General features: G+C 39.6%; 1 long non-coding RNA gene across 2 annotated transcripts in view; it reads left to right on the plus strand.

Moving 5' to 3' along the window:
- The window catches only part of LOC308073098, a 48,920-nt gene extending 32,040 nt beyond the window's left edge, over nucleotides 1–16,880 (plus strand). For both annotated transcript variants that reach the window (XR_013931905.1, XR_013931906.1), the window contains exon 2: nucleotides 1–16,880. This exon is cut by the window's left edge. This is a non-coding gene — a long non-coding RNA (uncharacterized lncRNA).
- The last annotated feature ends 1,929 nt before the right edge of the window (nucleotides 16,881–18,809 follow it).

Raw genomic sequence — 18,809 nt, forward strand, 5'->3', positions numbered from 1 at the left:
CACATTTCCCAATGAAGGCATCTTCTAAAGAGAGGTTCCTTTAATCAATTCATTTATTTTTTTCTTAATACTTGATCTAACTTTTTAAAAAAGCTTTTCTCTCACTGATTTCTACAGCTTACAAAACCCAAACCAAACAAAAACCAGAAAAAAACAAACCACAACTTTACCAAATACTGTGCAACCCACAGCAACATCATCAGCAACTTCTCATTCATTCAGTGACATAAATTGTATCAAACAGACATTTCCCAAGAGACTACTTGTGGATAGTTCCTGTAAGCACCGTCTTTCACGAGACTGCTCAAAGCAGCAGTTTGTTACTGAAATGGATCGGCAGGGCTGTGGTCCGAGTACTCGGGCAGTCGGGACGCAGGTGTACTGTTTCTTCCCACAGACCTACCTGGTACTGGGCAGCAGCACCCGAGAGATAACCTGGATGGATGCAAAGCCAACTCTTCATCTTCAGTCTGCATGCTGCTTGCTTTGGCTTTCAAGGACTGAGTTGATTCGTTGTATTAGATTATTCTCTTTCATGTTTTCTGCTCACACACGTAGCACTGTCATCTCCCAAACCAGGTAGGTCAGGGATGCTGGAGGGGCCAGCTTCCTCTCCCAATTCCTTCCTGCCTTCCCTTGCCTTCTTGCAAGACTGTGGGATGACTTTTCTCTCAGCTTCATTTATGAAGTACGTCTTCCAGCATCTGTACTGTTTTTTCCCAGCTTCTATTGCTCTCTGGCACATTCTTTTCTTCACTTTCTATTAACACCCCTAGTATCCCTGAAAGTTTCAAATTTTTAACTCTATCTATCGAAGCTAATAAAACAAGGCTCTAGACAATGACTGACCTTGTCATACAGGTCTGGAAAAAAAGGGAGAAACAAAAAATTTTAAAACAGTATTATTACTGATCCAGCTAACAGGAGACAGACCAAATATGCTTATCTTTTTTTAGGGGCTGAAGTAATTTAAATGTATGATGTAATTGTCCATCCTTTTTCCATGCGAGTAAGAAATCTGCATTCAAGCCGCTCCAGGTTCAGCTGTTTTTCCAGCTGAAAAGATGGAAAAAATCAAAATATCCATTTGCTCTCCAAAGAGGAAGCAACCAGTCTTTATACAACATAAATTAGTTTATCCAGATCTAATATTTCATAATTAGCGTAGAAGCTGATCCAGAATCTTGGCTCCATACAGGTGAAAGGCAGGCTGCTTGTATATTGGTGGGTCAATCCTACTTAACTACATCTAGGACTGCCTACGTGGAAACTATTTCTATACGAACAAAATTAAGAGGAAAAAAAACCCTGAAAAGTCTGAATGCAATCACCAGCCAAACCTTTCTTCAAATGGACATTATTCAGGTACCAATGTGGCCTGAAAAGTTATTGAAGTGAGGCTGCACAGTGTTCATATAACCACGAATATCAAGGTTTCTTCCTCCAGTGTCCCCTCTCTCATGATGCTGGCTTCTGTCATTACAGATATTTCTTTGCCAGACACCAGATTGTTTTGGGAACTAATCACTTCTCCCCATAAACTTTTTCTTGTCCTGGACACACAGTTCTCCCCTGTCCCTGTGACTGTAACAACAGAAAGCAGTTGATACCTGTGTACCATCATTCTCCAGTCCCAAGCTGCACTGACCACTGATAGCTCTGGCTTAGAGAAACCTAAAGGGCAATTAGAAAACAGAAACTAAATAACTTGGGTGGTCATTCAGGAAACGTTATTTTCTATGTGAAAACTACCTCCATGCAAGTATCACGGGTCTCAGAGTGAAATCATGGTACATGCCTTTTCTAGGGCTATTTATCCAAAAAAATAACTGGTGATGTAAACGGAAGGTGTGACTTTGAGGAATACATAGGTATCCACAGTAGAAGCTGGGCACCTAATTGTCATGATCACTGAATATTATTTAAGTTATTATGTGGTCTAAGCATATAAACAAATAATATCATGACCAAATTCAAGAGCAATAACAACAGGGGAGACCAGATGTCTTTGTCCCAGTCCATCCAAGAGGAAGCTGCTGCGCACTGAGAGAGGACTTTGTTGGGCCTCTCAATCAGCACCTTTAATGTTAGATGAAATTGTTTCACCATAAAAAAAACCTACTACCTTAGTACCACTAACAGACAGCCAGCTTCAACCACAAAGCCCACTAGACTGGGTATAAACAGATCAGTATTTTGATGAGCAGCTCACCTGGATTTTTCTTTTTTTAATAAAAATATCAACAGACTTGATTTTAGAGTAATTTATCAAAAGCAGCCCAGGTAGGTCTGGGCTTTGGGCATACAAATGATGGAATATTTGCACCTGGCAGTTCTGTGGAAGAGACCAATGAAATGGAAATTTCCCAAAGTTGCTAGAGCAGTTCTTTAAGAGAACTGAGGGGGAAAACACACACACGCACGCATGCACACACATATATACACACACGTGGGAAGAGATTTGCCTTCCAATGTGAATTATCCTACAATCCTATGAACCACATTGTCTCAAAGGCAAGATGATGATTGCTCCTTACAAAACAGTATTTCAGAGCGTACTGTTTGTCCTTTCAGAAACACAGGTATGGGACACTCATCCAGAGCAGCAGCAGAGATCACATGACTCCGGCAAGGAGGAGCAGCACACCAAAGCCCCAGAAAGCAATAAGACCTCCCTGGTTACCCAAACAAGTGGATCATGCTGGGGTCAACAGGAGCAGAAGCGAGGGATCGGCTCGGCCAGGACTAGCTGCAGAGATAGAGACGGAGCCTATGAGCTCCTGCTCACCTGCTACAGCCCCACGGTGGGTTTCTGCATCCTTCTCCGCAGTCCCTCACGCAGAGCGAATACCACTGCAGGTGACTTTACCAAGTTGCTTTGCTTTATTCATGTTTACACATTCAGGTATGCCTACACATACGCTGACACAGGGCCACATATTTCTGATATTTTCATTTGTTGCAACATTGCATACACGGTAAATACATCCATCCTGCTGCAGTAAATCATCATTTTACAATGAATATATACCTAGATTATTACTGTAATGCTGATGTACTGAACCATTAGTATAAAAAAGCAAGCAGGTTATAAAAATGATGCAAAGACTCCCATAAAGTGAGAAACAAAACCCAAACTACTGTAGCAAACATTAGCACTGAGATAAGTAAATTAGCGATTATTCTGGAGATAAATTAGCGGGTAGATAGAGGCACGTAAAGTATATGTTGCTGCTTGTATCTTTTTCAGTTGGGAACTGTGAGCTGCGTCTTCCAAAATCTATGTAGCGTCAGTGCAATAATACGAATGGATATTTAAGACTAGGCTATGACCATGACTCTAAGGCAATTGCCTTCCATAGAAGTCAGCACACCAGCAAATTTCATCCTTATTAACTTTGCTGCTTTTATACATCGCGCTAATTAAAAACCCTACCATAAAAGTTGCTCTCAGATACTTTGCATAGAGTAAATATGCTGTGGGAATCCGGTATAACTGCAAATTTGCCTCTAACTAGAAAACAGTCAGTGACCCTGAAGAGATCAATTTTTAGGCAGCAATACAAGAGAACATGGAACAGAGAGATTAACTCTTCTCAGCATTTTCAGACTCCCAGTGAAATCAAATCTTCAGAGAAAAACGTATATCCAGAGTGGTTTTGGAATCCAGACCTAAATATATGGAGAAACTTTCAAAGGAGGTCATTTATTCGACATAATTGTGCGAACATCCCTTTAAGCTGTGCAAACCAGAAAGATCATTTCAAAATATTAACTTATTTCTTCCTATCAACAACAATGCAATTAATTCCCCTCAATAAAGATTGTTTTTGCAAAAGAGCAATAAGGTGCCTCTGCAGGGGGCATCATTATCATTAAATAATCACACCCCAGGAGACGCGAGGCACTCTGCTGCACCATGTACATTTTAACACTCCAGAGTATGATTAGTTTGTGTTAACCACACCCCAGCATAGCTAATTGGGAAAAGAGTCTATAAACTGAGGAGATTTCTGTATTTATTTTATTATATTTTTGGAAGTGACAGTGAACCTGGGAAGTTTCTTACCGGTCCCAGGGAACAGGTAGCCAGGACTGACCCCACCAGGCAACGTCTCCCTGCGGCTGCAGTGGAGGCAGCAGGAGCCCATCACGCCAACGTGCTGTGGGAACACACGTCAACATCCGCAGCCTCAAAAAATTACGTGAGCGAATCCGCATGCATAACGAGGAGTTATGGCTTTGGGATGCTATGTTTTTTCGATAAAAAAAACAACACAGGCCCAGCTGTCCTGCGCATATATGCAGGGAAACAGACACACAATATTTTAAGGGAATTGCTGCTTCTGATCTGCTGGATGGTTTATGTCACTTTGGACAGTCTGCTGTGATATATGGCAAACTTTTGGAAATGGATGGATTTTAAAGAAATACATAAGTTCAGAACACAGATAATTGCTTTGCATGGTGCCATAGTTGCCCTGAGGACACAGTGGTTGGTTTTTTCTGTTTAAAGCAGCATTCTTTACCACAGAACACATTCTGGAAATTAGATACCTCCATTATGATGAGAACTTATGACAATTATACTCTAGATCTGTTGATTTTCCCTCGCTGAAAAGAACACTGAAGAAAATTCTGTAAGAATCATAGTTTTGAACATAATTTGATTGTGAATAAAGTAGAAACCAGCTCATCATTTTGGAGATGAAATTCAAGCCTTTTTTGACAGCCGCATGCATGACTTCAAAGGCAACCACATAGGCACAGGGTCAGCACTGCAGATCTAGAACCATGTGTGAGGGTAAAGCAGCTCAATAACTGTCCCAGTGTGGGTCAAGCCTCACTGCTGGAGACCCACCAGCCCCTTTCTAGGATACTAAATGCCCCTCATTCGTTTCTGCAGGAAAGGGAAGGGGGGCTGCAAGGGAATTGCACCTCTTCGAAGAGGTGGTGGGGGCACCACAGAGATGTCTGTCTCCCTTGGGTGCTGTGGGCACATGTCCAGGACAAAGCCACATGGCCAGTGACAAAGATGACACCATAGTCACTTGAAGACCATAGGAAACTATGACCACAAGAAGTCCTTCCTACATGCAAGCCCTCCAAGGGGAGGACATGACCAGTAGACCTGTGTGGAGGAGACTAGTGAGCAGCATTAGCTGCTCGTAGCTTGGACTATCTATATTCAATGCTGTCATCCATTTCTTCTCATCAGTTTAGAGAAGAGACTGCAAATTTTTTGTAAGACGTATAGGCTAGACACACCGAGTCTTACTAAAGTGCCCTTGTTCGTCAGCAGCAGCCAAGAATTCTGCTGGGTGCAGGGCTGTCATTAAAGCTGAATTAGCAAAGCTGCTCCCACTTCCTAATCAGACCAAGTTGAACAATGGTTGTTCAAGAGAATAAAACAAAAATGAGAAAGGAATTAGAGATACAGGAATTCAAATGAAGCAAACAATACCATATGCATGAGCAAGGAATATACTTTTTGTTAACACAGGTTATTTTATAATCAATATTTAAAGTAATTTTATCAGTAAGCGTAACTGATACTTCATGACTATGTATGCGTAGCCAGTAAGCTATAGATTTATAAATATGAGGGTTATCATGACTTCAGTGTAGCAAGGCACAGCCGTTTTAAAATTGAAATTGTCAGATTTTATCAGTTATCTCTCTCCACAGGATAATGTAACTTTACAATTACTTAGCTCATAAAGAACTAATTTCGTTCAGCTTCCAATAAATACTTTCAAAATAGGAGTCTATGGCAAGATTTCTCGAGTGGTCAAATCATGAACAATAATGGTCACACAGACTTTGAAGGAAAGTCTTGATAATGAGATTAATACCTGCAGGCTTCCCACACAAAGATTTAGTTTTATAAGCAATTAATAATACCCTCTTTCCTCTATTTTTTTGTATTACAAAAGAAAATAAGTTATTGATTTCAACTGTAAAAATATCTATTTGCATTGCTGATTGTATGCTCTACTAGAACAATCAGAATTAATTGGAGCAAAATATTTTATTATTTTTAGATGGGTAAAGATTTCATATATATTAGCATTTGTATCTGATTAGAACAGTCTGCTTACCAGCACTATTAGGAGCACAGAGCAGAATACCATACTCAATCCACGCCACAATGCTGTTGGCACTGTACTGACTTGGGGCTACCCCTTTGAAAGCTTTCCCCAACTTGAAGTTTGACAAACCCACTGTAGCATCACAAAGAGAACTTTAAGCCTGATGAGTATTAGCAACTATTACTCAGTTCTTACTACATTCTGGATACGTTCTTAATATTAAGAGTGAAACAGCAGACAGTCAGTGACCTATGGGAATTTTGCTACTTATTTCCATTTATTTTACCTGATAAACCCCATTCTTCCCTCTGTGCCTGTATGCAGGAGGAAGCTCACCCTGCAGAAGGCCAGGTGAAGCATCTGAGTTTTGCCTGCTTAAATAGCTGATGTAGGAAGACCACCTGCCTTTAGGTGGTGGCTCTACTCTCGGGAGGGAAGCAAGTCAGATGCCTGCAAGTTAGACAACCTGGATACTCTTCACTTGCAATAGGGCAAAGCCAGGTGTGATGAAAAAGCCAATTCTGTGACGAAATAAAATAATTCCCACCATATTTCATCTTTCTCAGTTCAGTATGCTTCTAAACAGATCACTAAATTTGCTATGAAACCAAATATAAACTTTATTTTATCTTTAAATTGTATGCATGATTATCTTAAATTACCTGTTTTGTGAGAACAGTTTTTCTGTGAGTATAATGGTTTCAAATGTAACACTAAGGCAACCTAGCGATACCACTTGATGAACTAGTTGATGAACTAGTCATGCAATATACTGCACTCATTTAAAAATTTATATTCATACTCAGGCCCTCAGTCTGAGTAAACACCAGATCCTTCCTGGTTCCCAGACTGAAAGACTTTTCTCAACAGCTTATTTTCTAAATGAATTCATCACAATCCAAATGACTGACATCACACCGAGAGAGAGCTTTAGCTGCATCTACGCTCGCTGGACGGTTCCCTCCAGCCACCGGACAGCACAGGCACTTTGCTGGGCCAGGGGTCTGGGGGATACAAGCCACCTTCTGCTTGGAACAGCAGCAGCAGATCGCTGTAGCTGGGAAATGGGAAGAATACTAGTTTATCAAATGAAGGAAAGGGTCACTCCATGTGCATGGTAGGAATTCACACATTCTGAGAAAAGATGTTTTAAAAACCCAGCTGTTGCCAAGACAGGACTCCAGTTGCCTCCAGTTTGGCATTGCGTGGTCGGCAGCAAGCTCTAGCAGCAACAGCACTTCCAGGTTCTCTCTTCTCTACCCAGTGACTTACTGTCTTGAGGACACCAACTATGGTATTTTTGCCCCAGCCCTCCCCTGCTGAATTTCCTTGGAATCAGCTTCTTGACTTAAAAACTTCTAGGGAAGATGGTCAGGGACACAGGCACATGGTTGCGTCAACCCTTGCTTTCCACAGCACGTGCTCACCTTATGCTTCGCAGCTCCGTCGTCATCAGAATATTCGGGTTTGGGTTTGTGGAGCTAGGTTATGCACAGATTTTGGACTGTCACCAACTCAGGAGCGGAATCTCATCCAATCCATTTTCTCATGTTTGCTTCCCCTAAACAACTACCAGCTGAAATAGATGCAATCAGAGAATTAACCAGAGAATTTCCAAATCTTCCCACAGCAATTAACATAAAAATAAGAAAAAGGAGTGGGAATGAGAGAGAACATATGTGTGTCTGTGTCTGGGGAGATTCACAGCCATTAGGTTCTAAAGATAAGTCTTATTTAGGACTGTTTGGTGCCTCAGTATTCGAACGGCTCAACTTACTAACAGGAAAAAGCATTTTAAACTCAAACAACTATAGCAGGTTCTTGAATTTCAGCTGGTTTGAATATTTCAAATCCCTGATAGGCTGGCTAGTCATCCAACACGAATAGAAACAAAATAAAATGACATTAGGCCAGTCCATGCACAGATTAACTACAGGCACAGAAAGCACAGAGGGGAAAAAGCAGTGAGAAATTAAAGGAAAATTCTAAATACCTAATAAATCTGAGAATTTCATAAACATACCACACAGGAAAGAAACAAAATATGGCAACTAAATTATGCATTCAGAATCGTATGCTTAACCGGGATACTTCACACTTGGATTTTGGTGAATGCTGCTTTTAATTCCATTGCAGATGTTCGTATTCATAACACGGACTATGCCCAAATTTAGCCAATATCAAACTGCTTTTATACGTATACTACAAGTATCAAATGCCTGCAAAAGAGGCCAGAATTAAAAAGTAGAGAATATAAAATGGACTGTGAAAAAGGAAAAGGAGAATAGATGAAAATCATTTTTAGAAACACTAGTTCTTGGAAAAATCACTATTAGCAAATTATTAGTTGCTTCTTCAAGTAATAAGACTTTTTAATCAATATGCAAAAAATAATCAATTGCATCTCTCATTTTTTATCCTTTTTTCTTTTGCTTTCATATTTTATGTACAGTAACTCACATTTCTCAGCCTACTGTGTAGCTATGAACTGAAATCAAACATTCAGACAGTAAATGAAGCTGCAGTTTGTATTTATAATGCTCCTATAACTATGTATATATATATTATACAATCTCAATCTCTGCTAAAAAAAAGAGGCAGTTCAATAGAAAGAGATCATTTTATTAAAAAATCATGAATGCAACTGCACTCATTCAACCTTAGAAATGTTTTGATGGCTTTTCAGCGCTGCAATATATTTAGATGGGAATATGTCATTAATATAAACAGCAGAATAGAAACTATTAAACTAACACAATTTAAAACTGAGCAAACCTGAGTATTTGATTAAAGTTTTTGTACATTCTATACACTTGAACAGGTAACACAAAAGCATAATATTTTTGTTGATTTTTAATTTGTTAGAAGTATTACACTTGAAAAGCTAAATTTTCAGTAGTTTGTATTTAGAAATTAAAAATCTGGTCCTGTAGGAGCTTCTGGAGTCTGATTTTCCTAGCTATATTCTGAATTTCAAGAGAAGTCTAAGACAAAAAAGCAGCAATGAAGCACACCGTAGGAACCGTCTCCTTTGTTACAAGGCAACACTAAACGTGCTGAGTTTGAGTCAGGGTACGTTTGGTAACTTTCAGTGAGAAAGACAAAATGCAATTCCATATATATTTAATGGATACAAAATTTTCTAGAAGATTTTCAAATAAAACACTATGGTTACAAAGGTCATGCATTAATATGTAGTCTAGCCTTTAATGGATGTGTTTATTTTTCTAGACTGAATAATTAGCAGGGCATTTTTTCCCCAGAATAACATTGCATTACACAAATGCAAGGAATTGCTTACTAAAAACAATTTAAATTATACCTCGCATGCCGTATGTGCAATAACTGTGCTCCTATCTCTAGGATATTAGGGGTAAATTTTTAAAGCAGTGCACAGAACATAATCTTGTTATTTGCTAACTGGATTTGTGTGCTTAAGACTCCCACACTGCTTTGAAAAATTACCCCTTCAGAAGATTGACCTGCGTGAGGAACGGGAGTTTTAAACCTGGATTGAAACAGAAGTTGTAACCTAGCTTGGCAGCAAAGACTGGCTTAGCAAAATGACTTACTGTAGTTATACTACCATTTGAATGGCCAAATTAAAGAAACTAATTCTTATTCTAATCACATCCAGTGGAATTCTGATATGCTGACACCCAAAATTATGGCTCTGTCATTAGAAAGAGAATGAGTGGGAATGTTTTGAAATTTTTTTCTGTAAATTATGAAATAGACAGTGGCCTAAATGACAAGATATGACACTTTTGTTTTTTGATTATACAGTTAAAACTTTTTAGTACTAGGTACTTAATTTCAAGGGTGAACTGCATCAGAGTGGGTCTAATCCAGATGAAATACCTTTAAGATTCTTACTTCTTCAACTATTAGAGATCTATCATGTCTACTGCATGAAGCCTCATTTTCATGTTAGAACAGATGGGCAAAATTGTCATTAACAGAAACTGACAACTCTAAAACTGAAATATAGATTTAGAAAGGAATCTAATGAATTAAATCAATGTTATTGCAATGAAAGCCAAAGAAATTAATAGTGATTTGTAAAGTTACCCTGTATTTTAACCTCAGTATATTTTAGTCAGGGTGATTTTAACATTCACAATACCTTTTCAGATTCATTGTTAATGTCTTACTGCGTAATACACTCTTGTCTTAATATATCACCTGCTCTTAGGAGAGTTGAGGACTTTGGGCTCCATTCAAACAGACCAGCCCGTGAGATGCTGAGAAAAAGGACAAATCCCAATGCAGGTGCATTTCCCCCTGTGCTGCACAGGGCAGTGGCACTATGGTGCTTCGTGCACTTCTAGGGCAGACTCATATGTTTACACGTTTCTAATCAAAATGACTTGCAAGGATGGAGTTGCTCAAAACTCACTTCAAGACTCAGTTTTTTGTCAGCTTCTTTAAAGGATGTGTGTCATTTATTTTCAGCCCTCTAGCTCCAAAATAAGATATTTTCCAGCTAATGTGTCTTGCTAGACATGTGGTTTTTTCATTTGCATATCTAATATAGCAGTTAAGATTTTTGATATAGCACATATACAGCCCTGAATGAGGATAAGTACCTTCACATTGTCCAAGGACACTTTGTTGTGAAACTATGGAAGCTAGAAGGCACTGTCTCAGATGGAGATAAATTAATTATCAGAGCCATAAGACTTGTCCCAGGTTGCAAGGGGAGCAGAAGCAGCACACCCAAAGGCCCTCCCAGGCTAAATGGCTGCAAACACTTCAAGCTAAGTCAGAAATGCTCTTGCCCTGCCCATGCTCACAAAGCTTCACAACTCCTGGTATAGGCACCTTTCTACAACACAACTGTTTTCCATTTAACCCTTTCTTTGTCTCAAAAAAGAAGGGTTTTTTTCTTCCTTGCAGACTACCAAAAAAAAGCAATTTTTATATACAGCCCCTTGACGTTGGCATGCATAGGTAGGTAGCTGCCTTTTTTAAGTAGTACCAGTGTTTATTCATATTGCAAGCCTAAAAGTAAAATAAGCAAAACAAAACAAATGGCACGTCTGAAAGCAAATGCCAGAAATGGGTGCTGAAAGCTCTCACCCATCAGGCTGGTGGAGAATTCAACAAGAGAAACGAGACTTCTGTCACTGGTGATATTAAACTGGATTTAACAAAAAGAAAAGAATCCTGCATGCTTGGTGTTGTCTTTCAGTAACAGGAAGGTTTCAGAAAGGGAAGAAATGCGGTATTTGAACCGGATCCTTTAAAGCCAATTATCTGCCTTTTTTAGCCATATTTCAAGCCACAACATCATAAAACTGTAGCTTTGCATGTCACATTTCAGAAACTGCTGTTTATAACGTCACACAAGACCAGTAAGGTATTTTCTCCTTGAGAAGTATTTATTCAATTGTCTATTTTGCCCAACAAAACCTTGACTGTGTTTTCTGCTAACTGCTTTATATCACTTCCTGGTCCTCACTTGCTTAGCATCTCTTGACTCCCCTGCTTTTGTAAACCCAGCAGTCCTACTGCGTCCTGCTTTTCCCCTTCCCTTGCTAGTGGGCAAGACGCAAGGAGCAGTTAGAAGGTGCGTGCAGTTTGCATCGCACTGGTCAGCATGAGGATGACAACAGGTAAGGAGGCACTCGCCACCCTTCATCCTGACTTTGACTGTTGAGTCACCAAAAAGCAAAATACGTCATCTTCATTTCTGTTGAGATCCTTAAAGAATCTCAAAATATATTCATGATACTGGGTCTGGAATTTGCTTACGGACATAGTCTTCGGATCTTATCCAGCACGACTGAATAGTCATCAGCTAACTGACAACTCACTCAGCATATACGCATGCAAAATAGGAAACAAACAACTGTTTTGAAAAATGAGATCTGTGGAAGAGAAAGAATCAGAAAATTATTTTCGAAGCTCAGAGACTTAATAATGAAGGCAGTGTTCAAAAGATACTTAAAGAGCATTACAGACAGAGTCAGGGTTTAAAGCGCTATTTTTAGTAATGTTCAATAAAACATGCATCTGCTATATGTTTTTGATTTTATGGGGAAGCTTTTTCTTTGTGACACTACAGTGGGTTTGTCAAACTTCAGTCTAGTACGAATCATTTGATTGAAAAGTGTGACAGAGACACAAACAACAGGATACCACCTCTAGAAACCTCTTCTTGTTTCAAAAAAAATTCCATTTGGATTCCGAGGCTGAGGATCAAGCCAAGTAAAAATACAGCATGCCATTGAAATGGAGATGTTTTATTAAGAACAATCTCTTGCCAGCAATATCTGTTACTCTCCCCACATGCAGCAAACTCGCCCATACATTTTTTAAATGCAACTAACCTTTTTTTATTAAACAAATCAATCTAAAGTAGAAAGTATGATTTTAATTGCAGTTTTGCATTTAACGAGGCAGTGTGCGGATCTGGCTGGGAATTTACCAAGCGCTTTCCCAGGGCTAAACCCTGCAGCCTGTGCCAGGCTCCCCAAGTTCTCCCCCCTCTCCCCAGGCTGGTAGAGCACCACAGCCAGGTTTTAGGTATTCCGCGCACCCTTCACCTTGACTTACTTGCTCATGCATTTGCTACCCCCTATTTACATACATTACGCCCGCGCCACGGTGCCAGCCGTGTGTGTTTCCACCAGCTCGGCTGCCCAGCCTTTAGCTCCTGCTCAGCGCAGGGGCGAGCGCCCCGGCTCCATGGCAGACAGGGGCACCCCGAGCCCCCGTGCCAGACACGCACGGCGGGAGGCAGAGCCGGGAAAGGGCGCTTGGTCTTTGCAGCAGGGCTCAGCTCAGCCCCTGCCTCCCGCAAAATGTATGCGAGGCAGTGATCTATTTTACTCCGTATGATTAGTGCTAGACTAACTGTTCAAAGGGAAGCCAGTGCTACTTCACTAATTTAGTCACATACAATATTAGATCTTTGAAATATGCCTTACGTACAGCCTGCATTACCTTTTACAGACAAATACAAAAACATGGTCAACATTTGCAGTAAAATTATCATAGAAATGCCATCTGAAACCTTATTTCCTTTTACAATGTGCATTTCACAAATAACTTGTATTAAAATTATGTTTTACAGGGCAGAAATAGAAAACAAATACTGCTAGTAATTTAAACAGGCATTTGCATAACATGACTAAAAACATGTTAGAGAGAGTTCTGCAGCTGGAAGAGTGAGGTAAAAATACAGATATAGTGATTTTAACACTGATTGTAAAAATGCCTTTTAGCTGTCATAATTAGTGAATTAAAGCGTACTTTCATCAAAACCATTCTAACTAAGATTCCTATTATTGTTCTTACGTACTGCTCCCTACTTGTTAAATAGCCTAATATTAGTAACAGGTAAATCACAGATTTCCAGAAAATCTCTTCACTGAAGCATCACCCAAAAATATTACCTTATTCAAGCCTTCGCCTTACAAAAACTGCTTCCTATAATGAAAAATTATTATTTACAAAGCTACACCGTTGCTCAAAGTGTTTTAATATTAATTATGCCTTCTGTTTAAAAATTGGATTACCCCACAATGCTGGGGAGTTTACAGGAGCGCGCAGAGTGGAGCAACGCCCAACCTGGCATCCTTGGGGACCCGGGCGTGCTGCGGGTGGGTACCAGTCACGAGGCTGCTGTCCGCACATGGGGTGACACAGAGGAAGGTGTTGATCATCACTGGGGTGAAATTCTAAGCAACAATTAGGGAAAGATCTGCCACAAGAAAAATGGGAAATTGAGGCAGATGCACGGGGGCTGCAAGGGCAACCGGGAGCAAGTCCCGTTAGGGAAGGGAAGGAGGGAAGTGATGGTCACTCCCTGGGAGCCAATATAAGGTCAGTGATGTACTTCAGAGGTCACATCAGACCCCAGCTTAGACAAGACCGCATTAGGTATTTTAAGCCTTCAGGCACAAAAACCTTCTGTGGAGGACTTCTCTGCTGGTCTATAGGAACTTGCAGTCTCATTTTTAAAAATGTGCTATTCTCTACAACATAGAACTTCTTAAATATTTAAAAGCCTTCTCCATTGGTTGTTCATCAGATTGATTATGATGCATATTTCAGCAGTTTTTTTTCTAAAAATGCTCATCAGAGGATCAAGAAACGAGGTGTTCTGTGTGCTCTACATTGATTCACACTATTTCATTTTAATTCCAGAATACTGAATTCAGAAAACTGCCAAGAAAACAAAGCAGGAAATGTTTGTATTTTGCTGTATGTTGCATATGCTCTATGGTAACCAAGAACGCAAAAGAAATAGATGATGCTGCACTCCTTAGCCTATCACTCAGTAGCTAGCAAGCAGAAGAAGGAAAACCAGTAGCACTGTAACTTCCCTCACAGTATCTGCCTGGTCTTTCTTCTACCCCGATAAATAAAAATACCCTCCAAAGTTCACATGCTACTTGCCTTGCTTGAGCTCTCCCATTCAAATGAAATTTAAGTACGATTTCCTCACCAAAAACTACAGCCGTGTGTACCTCCTGATAACTAGGCTCAAAGTAGTGCAGAAAGTTTTATGAACCTTTGTAAAGGTCTTGGGTTACAAAGGTCAGTTTACCTTTGTGAGAAAACTTCAGAACCAGGCAATTTTGTTTTGTTTGTACTTTCCAGGATTGGTCATTATCGCCACATAAATCAGGCATTCATATCACCTTTGAGGCATTGGTTCCGTCCCATGTTATTTCCCTTCTAAACTACCTTCACAAAACATGGTACCAACAGTTGAATGAGTTTATTAGTGATGTCTTGGTGATTAAGAGGAAAATAAATGTATTCATAGCACTGCACATTCTCAAATACAGTGTCATCAAAACCAAGCGTTATCCCTCAATCCAGAAACCAGCTTTAGGATATTGAGATCTATTCAGCTGGAATGCAACTCATTACAAAAGTCAATGTAGTTTCTTCCCTAGGGCTTTCTTACCCTTCCTCCCACCCAAAGTAAACCTCTATGCTAGAAAAGCCTCCTAGGGGTTTTCCACCCCACCCCTTCATGTTTGAAAATAGGTATTAATGTACCATAATGGTTCTAGTTTTGCTTTTATTCTAACTGAAGACCATGGAACAAAAGCCGGCTTATTTAATTCCTTTAATATTAAAGATGGGTAGGCTTTCTTGTGTCATCAGTTTCAAGGCTAACCAAGAACGGTCATGTTTTGAGGTTACACTACAAAAAAGTTAAAGCTTATTTCTGTTCAATGAAACCACGGCAGTTCTATCAATCATCAAATCTACTATGTGAATAGTGACTGCTTTTTTCTGCTCAGCCCATTATCTAAAATGGTTAGAAGTGTCTGTGCTTTTAGTGGACTCCAACACAGATGCTTTGGGAATAATGATTTTCCTAACAAAGTTACAAAAGGTGATCATAAGTGTTAATATGCACTACTGAAAAAAACATTTGGAAAGAACCAAATCTCAGCCGAGGAAGAATAATTGCAACAGAAAAATCAAAGATGAGCATCCTAGACCAGGTATTTTTTTGCCTCTCCAGTGCATTTTAAGGACAGATAAAGGGTATTCTACAGAAGAAAAACTTAAAAAAAAAAAAAGGCCTCAAAAAATAGCCCAAGGAAGACAAAATTACCTTTCCAGTACTATATGTCAGTTTTATGCCCCACACCTAAGCAGTTCAAATGAACTTGCACTCAAATGTTATTAGATATTGGTGCCATGGCATTTATATTTCCAAGAATGCAAGGGACATGTGCACAGTAGCAGAAGCACCAGGTCTAGAGGGCACCATTATATTCCTATTTATTTCCCCCGTTACAGCAGGCTACAAATCCATGCTATTGATTGTTATTTGTCTCACATCGCAGACATTCAGCCCTAGATTTTTTTATCTTTCATTTGTGATTTTCTATTTTAATATTCTCTGTCACCGAGACTGCTGCCAGTCTGATTATTCCCACTTGCACCCCCTAAGTTGAAACAGTTTCTACCCAAACCTATTTGTTTCAAAATGTTAGTGACCAAAAATTTCACCCAGAACTTGAGAAATGAAAGATGGGAAGACCAACAACAGCAAAGAATTTAGAAGTCCCAGAAATCTGTCTCCAAGTGGTAACCCTTTGCTGTTTGCACCTCCCAGTCCACAAGAAATTCAGTGGGCAAAGTCAAGACAGAGATCCCGCTCACCTCTCCTTTGTGTTTGCAGCACCAATTGCAGCTCTGAATTGATAAACCATTATTGATGTTAGAGATCAATGAGATTAAGCATGTGCTTAACTTTAATCACATAAATAAGTCCATTTCTGAATCTGGGCAGCATTATTCATCACTGGGCAGAACTGAGCTCTTTCTGGATAATTAACACTTCATTTGCTTTGCCATGGTCGGTGGTTCTCACATATGGTACGAAGAATTAATATATATTAAGAGCTAAGTTCAGAATCTAGGCTCAAGTATATCCTTATCTGGCAAAGTTTATATTTTCAGGGAACAGTCACATTGTCGGCATTGTTCAGTCTTTGCTTTGCTATAGCAATGGGATGCAAGTCCACAAAGAGTCAAGTAGGACAATGAAATCTGGTCAGAGGACCTGCATGAATTAATATTTGTGTAATTAACCAAGCTGTATGAATTCTGCTGTTGGATTCAGTTTTGCCTCCCATTAACATTCTTTTATGCTTTCTGTATAAAAGTCTTGAATTGAACACTGAATAGTTTTTTCTTCCTCTCACAAAAATGTATTATAGTTAAAGCTGTTGTGTTCCCAGAATTTAAATCAGGTAGAAATACTCCTGTGCAAAAGATCTGATCATTTTATGAGAGGGTTTTGTTGGTTTTTTTTTAAATAATAAAGTTAAGCGTATTTGACACACTAGGAGAATTTCATCTAAATTTCTAATTATTCAAATACAGACTAAATGCTGCTTTACTACTTAGTATATCTTCATTAATTATCAGTGTTGAGGATGCATTTTAAGAAGTTCAGGAAGTTTTGATGGCACTTTTTTAGTGACACAAGAAATCTCTCAAGTTTTTAAGAACATCACCATGATTAAATAAACATTTCATTTTATGCTTTAATTTTAACTCAGCTGACTTGACAAGACAGAGGGGTAAAGAAGTCTCCATGGATAAAATTATCCAAGAAGCAGCAAACACAACCAAAGAAAACACAAAACTTGAGAATACTTTTGTTTTACTCTAATTGCTTAGAAATCAACAGCTACAGGACATAAATATCTGTACCGATTTTCAATGCTAGACACCACAATTCTGAAAGGGAAAATGATATTTTTTTTTTGTTAATTGACAAACTTCATTAAAATCCTGCACTCATTTTGATCCCACTGAAGCAAACTTTAATGTCACTATTAGGGAACACAACGCCCTGTTCGTCTCCTGACCCATTTGTGTATTGCTTGTGGAAACAGGACTGTGATTATTTCCAGAGCTATGTTTCACTTGTGGATTAAAATAAGAGAAATAAATTGCCATTTCCAAGAACGGCCACGCTGGTACAAGCACCTTGATCTTGTATTGTTAGCACCATGTAGCTTTGGATGTTTAAGGGAAATGATCAGCGAGCAGAGCACACCCTGGAAATATTTGCACACATTAAAATATGGTCTTTTTCCTGAAACAGCAGAGCTTGGAGTTCTCAATTCTTTGGCCACAAAAACACCTTCTTCATTAGAAATAAATTAGTAAAAAGTTAACTTTGCGCTACTGATGTTGCCAGGGAGCTCTTATGAAACACAAGGATCAAAGAACAAAAAACCTAGCCTTCAATAGCGCATAAACTGCCTGGGAGCAAAGCCTTAGTCTGGAGTCAATAATGGCTTTAATGGCCCACATTTGCACCGATTTGCTGTTGAGAAATAGGAGGCTTCACCAAGCACATTGCACAAGCAGCTGATCTCCAGCCTGGTGACGTTCATGGAGCCAGTGAAACAGAAATGTGAAAACGCACGGTAAGTGCAGCAAGGGAAATAAAACAGCAAAATGCACCCCAAGTACACTGACTAAACGTAGGTGCGTAGGACTTTGTCAGCTGTGCGTACACGCCAACACGCTCTTGCTACAACACGTCTGTAGACAATCCATCATCAAGAGAATGTGCCTCATGTCCCATGAAGGGCAACAGGCAGCAGATCAATCTGGTCTAGTCCATATGGTGTGGAAAAAGCCCTTTCCCCCGAACTGAAGATTAACAGCAATTGTCAGAAATCTTAACATGGGCCAATGTAAAGATAATTTTGAACTTACAGAAATTCTCAAACACTTCATCATGCCTTGTCATGAAGTAATAATCACATGCAAAAGCTAGATTTACTGTTAGATGGTCTACATAAAGAAAAGAAAAGAAAGACAGAGGAATACACTTAAAGCTGAATTGGCTTGCATTTCCCAGTGGTCTTGACAGCCCAACAAAGCAGCAGCGATGCCACGGCCCAGTGTTAAATACGATCTACAAAGACCAAAGCACACAGCCCAGAGGCAGAGCCCAAGACAATGTTTGCATTCCCTCCGAGCCAAAGCATTCCACGGACAAGCTTCAGCCTCCCAGGAAAACACACCACAGCACTCAGCAGCTGCCTCTAACCTCTGCTCAGAACCTCTCCCTTCTTCCAACTCTGATCGCAGCCAGGATTTCCCAGCAGCTTTCCTGCTCCTCACTAACTGCCAGTCTCTGAAACACTTTTTTCTTCCATCTTTTCCTCTTTGCCCTCATTTTATTCTTTTTCCTGACTTCTCTATTGC

Source organism: Falco punctatus, assembly GCF_963210335.1.
Source record: "Falco punctatus genome assembly, chromosome: 14".
Taxonomy (NCBI): Eukaryota; Metazoa; Chordata; class Aves; order Falconiformes; family Falconidae; genus Falco; species Falco punctatus.